At 46.3% G+C, this 14,601-nt stretch overlaps 2 protein-coding genes and 1 non-coding gene across 9 annotated transcripts in view; 1 reads left to right on the top strand and 2 right to left on the bottom strand.

Moving 5' to 3' along the window:
- The window catches only part of LOC126941171 (myosin regulatory light chain 12B), a 392,918-nt gene that overhangs the window by 251,326 nt on the left and 126,991 nt on the right, over positions 1 to 14,601 (bottom strand). Inside the window, exon 1 of one of the 6 annotated variants that reach the window (XM_050767502.1) lies at positions 11,461 to 11,470. The exons of 4 other annotated variants lie outside the window; for them this stretch is intronic. The gene's annotated coding sequence lies outside the window, so the exon portion shown is untranslated. Of the gene's footprint in view, positions 1 to 1,472; positions 1,483 to 11,460; positions 11,471 to 14,601 lie in introns of those variants that run through there. One more of the 6 variants, XM_050767508.1, reaches the window with a different exon arrangement.
- LPIN2 (lipin 2) overlaps positions 1 to 14,601 on the top strand; it is a 105,520-nt gene that overhangs the window by 1,729 nt on the left and 89,190 nt on the right. The window contains exon 1 of one of the 2 annotated variants that reach the window (XM_050767455.1): positions 10,764 to 10,985. The exons of the other annotated variant lie outside the window; for it this stretch is intronic. The gene's annotated coding sequence lies outside the window, so the exon portion shown is untranslated. Of the gene's footprint in view, positions 1 to 10,763; positions 10,986 to 14,601 lie in introns of those variants that run through there. 2 annotated transcript variants of the gene reach the window in all.
- On the bottom strand, positions 284 to 413 carry LOC126941587 (small nucleolar RNA SNORA70). The gene has a single exon (XR_007721371.1). It is a non-coding gene; the product is annotated as a small nucleolar RNA SNORA70 (small nucleolar RNA).

Genomic DNA, 14,601 nt, shown 5'->3' with positions numbered 1-14,601 from the left:
TTGCAATTATGAGCAATGCTGCTCTATTTCTGTATGTGTCTTTCAGGGCACTTGGGCAAGAATTTCTAGAGGCATGTACCTAACATTGGAATTACTGGTCCCCGTGTGTGTTCATGTTCAACATTCTAGATGATATCAAACTGTTTTCTAAAGTTGTTATAGTTTGACTCTGGGTACCCGTAGTCCCAGCTACTTGGGAGGCGGAGGGAAGAGGATTGCTAGAGGCTAGGAGTTCAAGTCCTGTCCGGGCAACATAGGGAGTCAGAGACACGAACATCCATCTGAAAGACCTGGTTTCTTAGAGCAACCCATACAAGAAACAGGCTGCATACACTACCAAGGAAGCTGCTGTTTGCAGCCATTGCACATGTACAACTTCTTTAACATGGATGTTCATGTCTCTGACCTTGCACTACCCCAATGTAGGCTCCAAACAGGCATGCGAGGTGCCTTTGGAAAGAAAGCCCCAGGGCACTGTGGCCAGGGTTAACATTGGCCAAGTTATCATGTCCCTCTGCACCAAGCTGCAGAACAAGGAGCATGTCATTGAGGCCCTGTGCAGGGGCCTCATCTCATCTCATCTCATCTCATCTCATCTCATCTCATCTCATCATCTCAAAGAAGTGGGGCTTCACCAAGTTGAATGCTGACGAATTTGAAGACATGGTGGCTGAGAAGCGGCTCATCCCAGATGGCTGTGGGGCCAAATACATCCCCAGTCGTGGCCCTCTGGATAAGTGGCGGGCCCCGCACTCATGATGGCTTCCACTCTGCTGGCCCCTGTTAATACTCACCAATAAATTCTACTTTCTGTCCCCCAAAAAAGTGGTACAATTTGGTTTTGAACCAGTGATGCGTCTGAATGCTGGTTGATCATTGGCATTAGTAACACCTCCAACACCTGGCATTCAACGACTTTAAAAATTTTAACCATTCTGGCCAGGCGTGATGGCTCACACCTGTAATCGCAGCACTTTGGGACGCCGAGGCGGGCGGATCACATGAGGTCAGGAGTTCCAGACCAACCTGGCCAACGTGGCAAAACCCAGTCTCTACTAAAAATACAAAAATTAGCTAGGCCTGTAATCCTAGCTTCTTGGGAGGTTGAGGCACGAGAATTGCTTGAAACCAGGAGGTGGAGATTGCAGTGAGTCAAGATCACGCCACGGCACTCCAGCCTGGGTAACAGAGCAAGACTGTCTGGAAAAAAAAAAATTAATTAATTTTAAAAAATTCAATCATTCTGATGGGTGTGTGGTGGTATCTCACTGCAGTTTTAACTTACATTCTCCTGATTACTTGTCAGGCCTCGGAGCCCAAGCTAAGTCATCATATCCCCTGCGACTTGCGTATACATCCAGATGGCCTGAAGCCACTGAAGATCCACAAAGGACGTGAAAATAGCCTTACATAATGACATTCCACCATTTTGATTTGTTCCTGCCCCACCCTAACTGATATGATATATTCTCCCCCCGCCCTTAAGAAAGTACTTTGTAATATTCTCCCCTCGAGAGTGTACTTTGTACGCCTATCCCAAACCTATAAGAACTAATTATAATCCCACATTCCTTTGCTGACTCCTTTTTCGGACTCAGCCCGCCTGCACCCAGGTGAAATAAACAGCCACGTTGCTCACACAAAGCCTGTTTGGTGATCTCTTCACACGGACATGCGTGACATTACTAATGAAATTAAACATCTTTTCATAAGTTTACGGGCATTTGTGCTTATTTTTTGTGAAATTCATCTTCATTTCTTTTGCTAATCTTTCTATTGATTGCGAGATTTTTACTTACTGATTCATAGGAGTTCTTTATATATTCTGGATTCTAATCTTGGGTTGATTATATGTGTTGCAAATATATTCTCCTGGAATGGTGCTTATTTTTGTTTTGTTTTGTTTTACTCTTTTTACGGTCTCTTTTAAAGAAGTCCTAACTTTAACGTAGTTAAATGTATCAATCTTTTCCTTTATAGTTAGTGCTTTTTGTGTCTTGTTTAATAAATCCTCCTATATTGTCTCCTAAAAATTTTGTATCCCAAATCGCGGAGTCTAAGTTGACATTTATTATAAAAAATCAATCACAATTTCAGAAATGGTAAAATGCAGAAAAGAAAGTATATCCTTGAAATGATGACAGGAGCACAATTTTGATTTGTCATTTAGGTCTTTAATCCAACTAAAGCTGATTTTGGGATATGATGCTGAGTTGAGTCTAAATTTAATTTTCCCATATAGGTAATCGCTATGGTTTGAACATATTCCCCAAACTTCATGTGTCGGAAATGTAATCCCCAGATTCATATGTTGATAGTGTCTGGAGGTGGCACCTTTGGGAGGTAATTGGGATTGGATAAGGTCATCAGGGTGGAGCCCCCATGCTGGGACTGGCGGCTTTATAAGAAGAGGAAGAGGGACCTGAATTAGCATCCCTTGCCCTCTTGCCACCAGAAGCCCTCTGCTAGGTTACAGCACGAAGGACTTCACCAGATGCGGCCCATCCACCTTGGACGTCCAGCCTGCAGAATTGTGAGCCAGAGAAACTTCATTTCTTTATAAATTACCCAGTGTGTGGTATTTTGTTATAGCAATGAAAATGAATACAATAGTCAACCGCCTCCTAATCATTTATTGAAAAATCCATCTTTTCTGCAATATTCTGAATTGCCCCCTCTGCCATACATCAAGTGTCTGTGTATGTTGAACCTATTTCTGAGCTTTCTATTGCAGTTTTAAAAAATGGCTAGGTGTGGCGGCTCACACCTGTAATCCCAGCACTTTGGGAGGTCGAGGGAGGAAGATCACTTGAGTTCAGAAGTTCGAGACCAGCCTGGGCAACATAGTGATACCCTGTCTTTTTTTTTTTTATCACTTTATTAAAAAATAAAATAAAATTAATTTACTTTTTATATTTTCTTGTTTATTTTTATTTTTTAAAATAGAGATGGGTTCTTCCCACATTGTCCAGGCTGGCCTTGAACTCCTGGCCTCAAGCAATCCTCCCACCTTGGCCTCCCAAAGTGCTGGGATTACAGGTGCAAGCCACTGTGCCTGGCCTAATTATTAAGCTGACAAAAGTTACATATATTTATGGTGTACAACATGATGTGTTGATACATGCATACATTGTGGAATGGCTAAATCCAGTGGATTAACATATTCATTACCTCACATACTTTTCTGTGTGTGTGTGGTGAGAATTTCTATTGCATTTGATTGACTATTTGTCTGCCCCTGTACTAATATCACCCTGCCTTCATCCTATAGTTTTAATATATAGAAAGTAATTCCTCCCTCTCTGTTTTTCTTCGAGTCTTTTAAAGAAGTAACCTCTATTTGGAATGAAATTGCATTGAATTCATAGATCAATTTATTAAGAACTAATATTTTTATGAGATTGGGTCTTTCTATCTCCAAATATGGTATTTCATTTCTCTAACTAGGTCTTCTCCATAGTTTTTCATTGAAGTTTTTTTTTAAAGCTATGATTACTTATGATACTCGCTACATACGCTTTTATAAATTCCCCCTTTTTTTCAGGGAAAATATTCCTAGTTTCCTTTGAGTTTTATCTGGTTGGATATTCAATTTGATCAAAGGCTTTTTCTGAACCTGCTGAAATTATCATAGGATTTTTTTTTCCTTTAGTCTTTTAATGTGGTGAATTACATTAATTGATTTTCTCATTTTAAACTAACCTTGCATTCTTGGATAAGCCAGTTAGGTTATAATGTATTACCTTGCTGTATTCGTATTGTTGAAATTCAATTCAGGACTTTTGTGTCTATATTTAAGAGTGTTTTGGCCTGAGATTTTTGTTTCTGACACTCTCCTGATCAGATTTTGATACAAGGCAATGCCAGCTTCATAAAGCGAGTTGAGGGATAATCTCCTTTTCCATACCTTAGAGTGTGAGATTGGAATTACTTATTACTGGAATGTTTGGTAGAAGTCACTGGCAAACTGTTTTAGCTGGATTTTTCTTTGCAGAAAATATTTAACAACAGATTCAAGTTCTTGGACAATTAGGAGTTTCAGTTTTATTAATTTACGTTTCTTGGAACTTCACAAAGTTCTTTTACCTTTGTAAGTTCTACATCATGTGTGATTATAGCTTTCTCTTTATGCTTCACATTGTGTGTTGTGCCTTCTCTTTTATCCCTGATCATTTTTCACCAGAAGTTTGTAATATTTGTCTTTCACAAATGCAGTGTTTGGCTTAGTTGGTTCTTTCTATCGCACGTTTGCTTTCGATTTTACTATTTTTAAAATTTTATCTTTATTATTTCTTTTCTTCCATATGACTTTAATTTCCTGTTCTTTTTCTAACTTTTTAGCTCTTTACATTTCAAACAATTTTCTCTTGTAATATAAACTTTTAGGTCTATAAGTTTCCCCTTAACAACTTGTTCAGTTTTATCCCTCATATTTTCATATATAGTATCAAATATTTGATATATAGCATTTAAATGTTGTCACATTTCCATAGTGCTGTTCATTGGCCCATGGATTTCCAAATAGGTTTTTCTAGTTACTTCTTAAAAAAATTGATTGTTGGCCGGGTGCGGTGGCTCAAGCCTGTAATCCCAGCACTTTGGGAGGTCGAGACGGGCAGATCACGAGGTCAGGAGATCGAGACCATCCTGGCTAACACGGTGAAACCCCGTCTCTACTAAAAAATACAAAAAAACTAGCCGGGCGCGGTGGCCGGCGCCTGTAGTCCCAGCTACTCGGGAGGCTGAGGCAGGAGAATGGCGTAAACCTGGGAGGCGGAGCTTGCAGTGAGCTGAGATCTGGCCACTGCACTCCAGCCTGGAGACTCCGTCTCAAAAAAAAAAAAAAAAAAAAAGAGTTTATTCTTGTCTTAATTGCATTGTGATCAGAGGACACAGTCTGTATGATAAACATTTTCCTTTCTTTCTTTTGTCTCTCTCTTTCATTCTTCTTGAGACAGGGTTGTACTCTATTGCCCAGGCTGGAGTGCAGTGGTACAATCTGGGCTCACTGCAACCTTAACCTCTAAGGCTCGATCAATCCTCCCACCTCAGCTTCCCGAGTAGCTGGGACTACAGGCACACGCTACCACAGCCAGCTAATTTCTTACATTTTTAGTAGAGATGAGGCCTCTGTGCTGCCCAGGCTGGTCTCAAACTCCTGAGCTCAAGCGATCCTCCCCAGCTCAAGCGATCTTCCCGACTTGGTTTCCTGAAGTGCCGGGATTACAGTTGTGAGCCAATGTGCCCAGCCAATGCATTCAAAATTTTCAGATTTGTTGAGACTTGCTTATATATTTTATTTTATTTTATTTATTTATTTATTTTATTTTTTGAGATGGAGTCTACCTCTGTTGCGCAGGCTGGAGTGCAGGTGGCCCGATCTTGGCTCACTGCCTCTGCATCCTGGGTTCAAGTGATTCTCCTGCCTCAGCCTCCTGAGTAGCTGGGACTACAGGTGTGCACCACCACACCTGGCTAATTTTTGTATTTTTCGTAGAGATGGGTTTCACCATGTTGGCCAGGCTAGCCTCGAACTCCTGACCTCAAGTGATCTGCCTGTCTTGGCCTCCCAAAGTGCTGGGATGACAGGTGTGAGCCACTGCGCCTGGCCTGTATGTGTTTTATATGTTCATATGTGACCAGCTTTAGTGAGGTTTCTCCGTTGTCTTGAGAAGTAATTTTTTTTTTATTCTACTATTTTGCTTTTGCAATTCTACCTTTATTGGGTCTTCTATTAATCTCCCCACTTCAAGTACATACTAACCTTTACTTCTGCTGCACAAAACTCCCAAGGCTTCAAAAATCAACATTCAAACTCACTAGATCCAGCAAAAACTCTCCAGGCATATGCCGGCTTTGGGCTCGGCTTACCTCTCTGGGTTCTGACCTTCACCCTGTCCTGGGGCAATTTCTTAATTTCTTGCCAGTTTATAGATACCTTCCAGAATATATTTTTATTATTTTGCCCAGTATTTGTGTTTTTGTTTTCAGCGTGGGAAGGTTGGTCTAGATACCCAGCTGAGCATATTAGATGAAATAGAAATCTTCACTTATTTTTTCATCACATATTTATTGAGCACCTACTATGTGTATAATAAGTACTATAACTGTGATCTGTACAAGGTGGACTGAGACACAAGAAAAAATACATTGACTGGGGTAGGGCAGTAGGGCAATTGAGGGAAGGTAGTGGGAGGTAAAAATACAGGTTTGTGTTGGGCTGGGTGGCTCACGCCTGTAATCCCAGCACGTTGGGAGGCCAAGGTGGGCAGATCATTTGAGGTCAGGAGTTCAAGATCAGCCTGACCAACATGACAAAACCCCATCTCTACTAAAAATAAATTACAAAAAAATAGTTTTGGTTCATTCATTTGATGGCTAAATAATAACTTTTTTAGAAAGAGAATAAAAAAATAGAGGTTTAGGAGTCAAGGAGGGCTGGAGGCAAATTCTAGCATCCCTGCTGATAAGCTGTGAGATCTGAGGCAAGTCACTCAACATCTCAGTGCTGCAGTTCCTTCATCTATAAACTGGTGTTAACGATAGAAGTTGAATTACTAGAAGAGCTGGGCACACAGGGATGGTACAGAAACTGCTGGCTATTCTCTGTCCTCACAGAGAAAGGTTTGCAGAAGCTGGGAACAAAAAAGCTATTTTTCTAAGGCTGAATGACCTCCCCTGAGAGCTGCCAGACAGGAGGGCATAGGACCACCTCCTTCCAACTCCAGGCTTGATTCTTACTCTAGAGAAAATCCCTCTCTGCTTTCCAGATTCCCTCAAAGATATGCTTTCTCCGTGGCCCTCTCCCCCTTGACTTAGATAGGTTCCTCACTGAGCACAGAGTTTTGGAAATAAAAGACAGGAAGGAAATGTCTTGCAGACAACTTCTGCTTTCCACTCTGCCAACAACCTCCTGAGACAAGCAGAATGCCTGGGTGCATTCTTATAAGGAGAAGAAGAAAGAGAGAACCCTAAGGAAAAACACAGAAGTTAATATATGAAAAATTATTCTTCCCAGCTACCGTGGCTCAAGCCTGTAATTCCAGTACTTTGGGTGGCTAAGGTGGGAGGCTTCATTGAGCCTAGGAGTTTGAGGTTGCAGTGAACCGTCATCACACCACTGCACTCTGGCCTGAACAACAGAGTGAGTGAGACCCTGTCTCCAAAAAAAAAAAAAAAAATCCTGTTGCAAAAGGGATGATGGAATGGCTGAAGCATACAGACTAGAAGGTGCAGGAGAGAAAATCAGACGGAAAAGGAGCACGCTGGATGCCATGCTAGGGAACTTGGCTGGTTTAGTCAAGACAATGGGTTGCCAACCACCTGTGCCATGGCCAGGTCTGCAATTCAGAGTAGAGGATGCTTGGAATTGGGCAGGACAAGAGGGCAGCGAGACCAGTTGGCATATTCCTACAATGGACCACAAGAGAGATGGCGAGGGCCTAATCACAAGCAGGGGTGAGTGGTGCGGCGGAGGAGAGCCCTCAAAGCGGCCAATACAGTAGCTCTGCAGAGAGCTAGAGCAGGAGTGACACGAATTCCCTCAGGAAGAGTAGGAATCATGAGGAGGAATGATGGAGGCAGCATGGGGGTAGAGGGAAATGAGACTCCCCTCTAGGTTTCTGGCAGGGATGACTAAACAGATGACAGTGCCATCAGCCAGGATAGGAGATTCAGTTGGAGCAGGTTTGAAGCAGCACAAATAATGGGTTTGAATCTGACATCACTGGACCTTGCTGGTTGAGGCGTTGAAAGCCACTGAGCACAGGCATGTAGAATTCAGAGGAGTTCCCACTGATGAGGGGAGGAGAGAGTTTCAAGAAGGAAATAATATCAAGAGCATCTCGCCCTGCAGAGATCATGAGGCATGTGACATGAAAGGGGTCTGTTGTATTCAGCAACCAGAAGGTCATCGGTGACTTTAGCTTGAGCAGTTTCAGGGTTAAAGGAGGAGCAAGCCTGTGAAGACGGGAGAAAACCTGAAACTCTTTCAGGTAGCTTGGGTGGAAAGAGAAGCTGTGTGGTAAGTCAATAGCCTGAGGGGGAACCGAGGGGCCACGAAAGCTGCTTTTTCAAGAGCAGGAATGAAGCCAGAGTTGAGGAAGAGGGGACGATTAGTGGAGTGAGGCTCCTCACCTTGGAGCTGGAAGGCGGTGGGTCAGAGGCCAGTGGAAGGAAGCCCTTTCTTCCTCTGACACTCCCGTGGAGTAGGTGGCCCTGGGGTGGCCCCTCCAGATCTCCTAGCCCAGGAGGTGCAGGGATTCATCATGCAACAAACACTTAATGAGTCACCGCTTTGCTTAAGTGGTGTTGTAAGCTAGTAGACATGGGGAAAATGAGGAAAATACTAGCAACTTGAACCACTCGTTCTGAGTGGGGTCTCAAACGCAAGGTTGTTTGGAGGAAGGGAGGGGAGCTCTAGGGCTTCCTGAATGATGAAAGGAAGGAAGGGAGCTTGGCAGAATATTTCCCTCCCAAGGCAGAGATAGAGAAAATAGCCTGAGAGAAACAGGAAAAGTCTAAGTGGGAAAAATGGAAGAAAGGAAAGAAAATAAACACTAACAGCCTGTTCCACGTTGCAGACACTAAAGTAGGCACTTTATAAGTTATCACGGGGAATCCACAAAACAATTCTGTAAGAAAGACACTACTATCTTTATTTTATTGACGTAGAAACTGAGGATTAAATTCTCTCTCTAGCTTTAATTTTTCTTCTCCATATTTATAAAATCCATTGAATATGGAGGGGGATATTTTAGTCCTCTTAAATTTTTATTTTACTTGTGAAGCCAAGTGAGAAGCAGTGAAATGAGGAAAATTCCTAGTAGGCGTGTGCCACTGCAACTACCTATGTTTCTGTAGGGCCTTGATTACAGATGGGGCAAAACTTGATTGAGTTTCAGAGAAAAGCAGAAGGAACTTAAGTGAGGAAGTGGTCGCCTGCTCCCTGGATCCAAGCACCGCCCAGCTACACTAGGCACTACTGGGAAGAAACTGGACTGCAGCCCTGTCCTTCACGCAACAGCTTTGTGTATGCAAATGCCTATTTCAGTACCCTCAGAACTGTATCAATGATCACACACAAGATGCACCTCATAAATTAACTGGCATTTATATAGAAATAACATAGGCTTCTGTTCATTACTTTCAATCATAGAATAATAATAGAATAGGCTGCAAATTAAAAACCAGTGTGCACCAATAGTATACAACATCAGCAATCTAGTTTGTTTGTTTGGTTGGTTGGTTGGTTTTTTGAGACAGAGTTTCGCTCCCAGGCTGGAGGGAAGTGGCGTCTGGGCTCACTACAACCTCTGCCCGCCGGGTTCAAGTGATTCTACAGCCTCCGCCTCCCACGTAGCTGGGATTACAGGCGTGCCAACAGGCCCGGCAAATTTTTGTATCTTTAGTGGCGGCGGGGTTTTGCCATGTTGGCCAGGCTGGTCTCCAACTCCTGACCTCAGGCGATCGACCCGCCTCAGCCTCCCAAAATGCTGGGATTACTGGCGTGAGCCACTGCGCCCGGCCGCATTTCTTTTCTTTTCTTTTTGAGATGGAGTCTCTCTGTCGCCAGGCTGGAGTGCAATGGCGCAATCTCGGCTCACTGCAACCTCCGCCTCCCCGGTTCAACTGATTCTCCTGCCTCAGCCTCCTGAGAAGCTGGGATTACAGGCACGCGCCACCACGCCCGGCTGGTTTTTTGTATTTTAGTAGAAACGGGTTTTTTTTTTTTTTTTTTTTTTGAGACGGAGTCTCGCTGTGTCGCCCAGGCTGGAGTGCAGTGGCGCGATCTCGGCTCACTGCAAGCTCCGCCTCCCGGGTTCACGCCATTCTCCTGCCTCAGCCTCCGAGTAGCTGGGACTACAGGCGCCCGCCACCACGCCCAGCTAGTTTTTTGTATTTTTAGTAGAGACGGGGTTTCACCGTGTTAGCCAGGATGGTCTCGATCTCCTGACCTCGTGATCCACCCGCCTCGGCCTCCCAAAGTGCTGGGATTACAGGCTTGAGCCACCGCGCCCGGCAGAAACGGGGTTTCTCCATTTTGGCCAGGCTGGTCTCGAACTCCTGACCCCAAGTGATCCGCCCACTTCGGCCTTCCAAAGTGCTAGGATTACAGGCGTGAGTCACCCATTTCTTAAAAAGTATATTTTAATGCTGGGGACGCTGGCTCATGCCTGTAATTCCAGTACTTTGGGAGGCCGAGGTGGGAGGATGCTTGAGCCCAGGAGTTGGAGACCAGCCGGGGTAACACACGGAGACCAGCCGGGGTAACACACCGAGACCCTGCCTCGATAAAAAGAATAAACAAAAAGCAACAAAAGAACCCTGACATATTTAAAAATATCAGTTGTGTAATAGGATTTTTTTTTGTTTTTTTTTGGTGGGGATGTAAGTAAGCACAGGAGATGTGCTACTACTAGTGATCAAAAGGGGATTATAAAACATTCATTCCCTAGACTTTCTTTGCACTTTGATATTCCTTTTTGGCAATTGGGCTCTCAGTCCCACGTGACCCGCCGCAGGGTTGCCTTGGGGACCGGAAAAACTTTTTTTTTTTTTTAAAGTAACGCTCCTGTCGCCCGAGGCAGTAGAAAATCGAGGCCCCGCCCTCACTCGGCTAGGGGCCCAGGCCCGCAGCCCCGGGACTGGGAGCGGTGAGAAGCCGCACGCCTGCCGCTTGCCTGCTGGGGCGCGGCGCGCGGCCGGGAGCGCGCGTCACGTGGCTGGGGCGGGGCCTGCGCGCTGCCCGCCCGCCCGCTGCCGGCTCGGCCGCCGCAGCCGCCGCGTCCCATTCATGAGGGCCGCCCGACTCAGCTGCGGCCCAGGCGGCTTCCGAGACCGCGGCGGCTGCTGGCGCCCCGACCCTGCGCGCGCCCCCGGCCGACCCCGCCCCCTCGGCTTCCCTCCCCGGCGGGTCCTAGCCGTCGCAGTCCAGCCGCCGCCTCCCCTGAGCCGCCCGCGGGCCGGGAGCGGAGCCGCGGCAGGTAAGTGGGCGCGGGCCGGGTTCCTCACCGGCGTCCCTCCGGGGCTGGCGGCGAGTGTCTGCGCCTGGGGGCCTCCCCTCGGCGCGGACCCGGGGCTGTCCTGCGGAGGCCGGGACCCTCCGGGGCGGCGCGGGCCCGGGGCTGTCCTGCTGGAGGCCGGGACCCTCCGGGGCGACGCGGGCTGAGACGTCCCCTCCTCGCGCCCCAGTCCCTGCTTTCCGGTCCCCGCGCCCCAGTCCCCGCCTCGCCGCGACCGCGCCACGTAGACGCGGCCCCCGCCGCCGCCGCAGGACCGACCCGCCGGGTGCGCGGGGAGCCGGGGGCGGCGGGGCATCGGTGGTGGCTGCTGAGGACTCTGACCCCGCGCAGCTCCCCCGCCGCCCTGGGGATGGTTACCCGAGACCACCCCGGCCCCCGGGTTTGGGGCGCGGAGGGGAGTGCGGAAGGCGCGCGGGAGGCCGCGTCTCTATCCCGCCCCCGGCCCTGGGGGAGGGGGCGCCGGGCACGTGATCCGCGGCGAGGCAGGGGCAGCGGAGTTGCTGGTATTTCTTCCCCCCGGCGCTTTGCCCCGCACCTCCGCCTTCAGGCCGTGTGGACCGGGTTCAAATGTGGTTGGTTTTCTCAAAGCCCCCAGCCCCCGGTGCAGATCTTAATTTGTAAGGAACATGTTCAGATACAGTTTGTACTGAGAGCCTCTCTGTCAACTTCTAACGCCAGCGGATCACCATTTTTTCCACTCGCCTGAATATTTTAAGACTTTTCATTGAAAATTCAAGATGACATTTTTTAGGCATAATTATGCAAACCAGTACCAGAAAGATCACCTTTCTTTCAGAAAGGTACTGGAACTCTGAATACTTGGAAATACTTTGAAGGACTACCTAGCAAATGGCCAAACTAATTTTTAATGCACATTTGGGGCTTATCCACTTTTTTTAATTGGAAAGGAGGCTCTAGACTTGGTGTCAAGGTAGGCCCTGTTGAAGTTCTTTGCCCAGTAGTGATGCTGGGTGTTACTGTTTATTAAAACTTGGACTGGCTAGAATATAATGTTTTGACCATACAAAGTCGGTTTTGAAATACATTTTGAAATATTTACGAATTATTTAGTGGCCCATACTGGTTTATGTTTTAACGGTCTGGTGTTGATCGTTCTCAGTGGCTTAAGATTGAGACGAAGTGTGGCAGGTGATGCTGAAGCAGGGGAGAAGCGGCAGAGCCGGCCGCACAGTGCAGGGGACGGAGACAGGTGCTGGGCTGGTCCTCCTGCAGCATCCTCAGTTGTTGGAGGGCAGTCATCCTCAGGCCATACCCAGCCAGAGGAGAAAAACAACAGTGTGAAGTTGCATGTGAAAGCCGTCCAACGTCGGCTCTTCCCTCCAATTAAATTGTAGTTGATTGTGGTATGTCAGACTGAAGCATCTCTTTTATTTCGAGACAGAGTCTTGTTCTGTCGCCCAGGCTGGAGAGTAGTTACGCGATCTCCTATCACTGCAATCTTTGCCTCCTCTGTTCAAGCGATTCTTGTGCCTCAGCCTCCCGAGTAGCTGGGATTACAGGCATGAGCCACCACACCCAGCAAATTTTTGTATGCTAGTCTGGAACTGCCGACCTCGGTGATCCACCCCTCTCGGCCTCCCAAAGTGCTGGGATTACAGGCCTGAGCAACCGCCCTGGCCAGACTGAAGTACCTCCATGCCCAGCTTTTGATAGAGGTAGCCATAGAATGTTAGAAATGAAACGACAGGTTCTGTTTTAACGTTTGATGGCACAGTTGAGAGTCAATAGGGACGCATTATGCTTAAGAGAAGCTGGAAATGAAGTGTTTGAAAACCCTTGAACACTACAGTAAAGCACTGTTAAGAAGCAAATAATAGAGTCAGCTGGGGCTTTGTCTCCTTTATTGCTAGGAGAATGTAGCAATAGAGGTTCTCATCGCCCTGTGTTTAGTACTTTTGATTTTAAGGACTGGACCCAGAGTTCCTGAAAGCCAGAATCCATAGCTGCTCAGTAAGTTCCAAGCACATAGCCGGCTTTGGGATGCGATTCGGTCGAGGTCTGTTGAATGAAGGTAGAGGCAGCAGGCAGCTCGTCCTTACCAGTGACCTGGAAGCCGGTGGCACTTCCTGAGTGAGCTCACTTACCTTCCCTGAATGGTGAGGCATGGATGAATATTCCTGGTGGTGCCACGTGTTAGAGGTGGTAAAAGGTCAAATGTTTACTTTATTAATATTACATTATGACTTGGTTCTCTGTGTCAACAGCTATTTTTCTGTGCTTTGGGTACATATTTCCTAATATGTATCAGCACAGTAACGCTTAGCTGGAGACTTTGTCTTGTTGATAGATTGGTGGTAAGAGGTAGATTTGGTTATCTCCTGTAGGTGCTTAGCAATTTAAATCAGGAGGTTTTTCTTTAAGCCTGATTTTAAGTCTTTCCATCTTTAATTTAAATCCATTTCTTTTTACTCTGACCCCAGTGACTGTCATTGAGTGTGTATTTGCCCGACTTGCCGTGCCAGATTGGTAGGCAGTGGTTTGGAATCTTCATTTTGAAATCCTGTTTCTCTCTCTCGAATACCCTTCACTGCTTGGTAAGTTTTTATACTTCTGAATGAGACCCAGAGTCTTGTGACCTACCATTTGCCTCCTTCATGATGAAACAGCTCACAAGTTGGTAGACAGAGCCACCAGTTGGCAGAATCCTATATAGAATGCGTCTTTAAAACTTGAAGAGTGTGAAGGTATTTATTATAGCCTGGAGAAGTAAGTTTTATGGCTATATCTTGGTAATAAGACATTGGAATAACTTGGCTTTAGTGGCTTTGATAATTAAGTGATTTTTGGAATCCACCTCCCCTGCTGCTGGCTTGAGTCTTCATTTTAGTAACACACTATTACTAACACTAAACATTTATTACACGTGTGTTTCAAGACAAGCGTGAGTGAGTTGCTCACCCTGGGGTCCAAATGAAGCAGAGTCAGTGGCAACCCATGTGTAGTGGGGAGATGGCCAGAATCCTGCCGGGGCCACTCCGTGGGCTGCGTTGCTCTTGATTTTCAGCAGGAAAGTGGTGGAAGCTGGGTTTGGGCATCTGGCACTGCTCAACTTCTCAGTCAGAAAGGAAGGAGAAGAAAAAAAATCTGTTAGGAGGTACACTGTGTTTTAATACAAGATAAAACTCTTAATGTCACTTTCAGGATTAAAATGATGATAAAGTAAACATTTTTACTAATTTGATTCACTGACTGCAATTCAGTCTTTTTCTGCTAAAGCCTTTGAATGCTGTATTTCGGTGAGCAGGTTTGTCAGTTTATGTTGTTAAAATTGTTAACAAGAAATGAGGAAGAATGCTGGGCCTGGTGGCTCACACCTGTAATCCCAGCACGTTGGGAGGCCAAGGCGGGCGGATCACTTGAGGTCAGGAATTCAAGACCAGCCTGGCTAATGTGGTGAAACCCCGTCTCTACTAAAAATACAAAAAAAAATTAGCCAGGTGTGGTTATGCATGCCTGTAGACCCAGCTACTCGAGAGGCTGAGGCATGAGAATCATTTGAACCCAGGAGGCAGAAGTTGCAGTGAGCCGAGATCCTGCCACTGCACTCCAGCCCGGG

This window comes from Macaca thibetana, chromosome 18, assembly GCF_024542745.1.
Source record: "Macaca thibetana thibetana isolate TM-01 chromosome 18, ASM2454274v1, whole genome shotgun sequence".
NCBI lineage: Eukaryota > Metazoa > Chordata > Mammalia > Primates > Cercopithecidae > Macaca > Macaca thibetana.
This window is presented reverse-complemented; position numbering and strand designations above follow the sequence as displayed.